Source organism: Brassica oleracea, chromosome C9, assembly GCF_000695525.1.
Source record: "Brassica oleracea var. oleracea cultivar TO1000 chromosome C9, BOL, whole genome shotgun sequence".
In the NCBI taxonomy this organism is placed as follows: Eukaryota; Viridiplantae; Streptophyta; class Magnoliopsida; order Brassicales; family Brassicaceae; genus Brassica; species Brassica oleracea.
The window spans coordinates 42,564,892-42,565,284 of record NC_027756.1 but is presented as its reverse complement, the minus strand read 5'-3'; positions in this window follow the sequence as shown (position 1 = coordinate 42,565,284).

Sequence of the window (393 nt, the reverse complement as noted above, 5' to 3'; positions counted from 1 at the left end):
GAAAATGTCTGTGCCGACGCCCTCGCTGCTCTAGGAAGCAAGCTACAAGATCAAGTCAAGAGGACAATCCCAATCCATAAAATCGAGAAACCGAGCATCGACACGAAGGCGGAACAGACTGCAATCGCAGCAGCGATTAGCGAAGCAATGGACATCGACGAAGCGGAACCTCCTTCGCAGGACGATCAGCCAACAGATTGGTGCAAGGAACTCATCGATTACCTCGCTGAAGGTTTATTGTCCACCGAGAAGTGGGACGCGCGGCGACTGAAGCGACGTAGTGCACACTAAGTTGTCATGGACGGGGAACTATACCGATGGACCGCGACGAAGGTGCTACTCAAATGTATCTCCGGCGAAGAAACGAGACTAGTCATGGCCGAAACACATGAA